The sequence below is a fragment of the Etheostoma spectabile genome, chromosome 20, assembly GCF_008692095.1.
Source record: "Etheostoma spectabile isolate EspeVRDwgs_2016 chromosome 20, UIUC_Espe_1.0, whole genome shotgun sequence".
NCBI lineage: Eukaryota > Metazoa > Chordata > Actinopteri > Perciformes > Percidae > Etheostoma > Etheostoma spectabile.
Window position 1 is genome coordinate 23,929,438 of NC_045752.1, and position 1,086 is coordinate 23,930,523.

Here is a 1,086-nt window from a genome sequence, read left to right on the forward strand (position 1 = left end):
GTGAATGTGTATGAATGTTTATCTGATGAGCAGGTGGTACCTTGTACGGCAGCCTTGGCCACAGTGTATGAATGTGTGTGAATGGTGAATGTATGATGTGAAAAGCACTTTGAGTAGTTGTCAAGACTAGAAAAGCGCTATATAAATACAGCAGATTTACATTTACCTAGAAATGTGTAGTAGATTACATTTTAAAAGTAACCCTCCCAACACAGCTAGTGAGCCTTATACTTCCACTTCTATATTCCCTAGCAGGACAAACATCTGTTTAAGTAGCTTGATTTAACCGCTACACCATTTTAGTAGAAAAAGTTTAGACTATAAAGGCTATAGGCTTTTTTAATAGACATTGGGTCCAATATTTTTGGTCTAGCAAGAGCCTTGGTGCAAAGGCTGTAGACTAAATGTTGATAAAGTGTCTCAAACCAATACTGTTATGGCACTGAGCCTGAATGAAGCTGCCAACTCTGCTTCCAGTTAGAAAAACTAATCACAGAAACTTGTGTTTTCCTACTTCATTTGACCTTTTGTCCAGAAAGGAAGGTAATAAGAACAAATCCTTTTAAAAGAAACAGTTGGTAAGCACTTTGGCTTTGCTACAGAAGTTTAAGAATGAAACTGAAATAGTGAGGTAAGGTAAAGAAGTGAGGAAAACAAAGAGTTTCAAGTTTAGTCTATACATAGAGCACATCTACACAAAGTGCTGTACAGTGGTAATAAAATATAAACTATGCACAAAAAGTTAGGAGGTTTGTGTTTTGTAGATTATTTCATTGTTGTAACAATGATTCTTGCCAATAAATCTTGGCTCCATTAGAAAGCCTGATTATTTCCCTTTTAAATGGTGACACATTTGTAGTGAACAAGCATTTGCGGGATGAGCAGCAGAGCTGAGTATGTGAGATTTGCCCATGAAAAAATTGTCAAATCTTCTCTGACAATGCCAAACAGCGTTTCTTTGTTGACTCTTGTTTGGTGGATTGGGTGATTGAAGTTTTAACCCTTGTGTTGTCCTCGGGTCAAATTGACCCGTTTCAAAGTGTTTTATATCCGGAATATGGGTTTCTTTCAACCAAATTGCCCAAA

General features: G+C 36.9%; 1 long non-coding RNA gene across 1 annotated transcript in view; it reads left to right on the forward strand.

Moving 5' to 3' along the window:
* LOC116670532 (uncharacterized) overlaps positions 1-1,086 on the forward strand; it is a 15,741-nt gene that overhangs the window by 13,786 nt on the left and 869 nt on the right. The window lies entirely within an intron of this gene.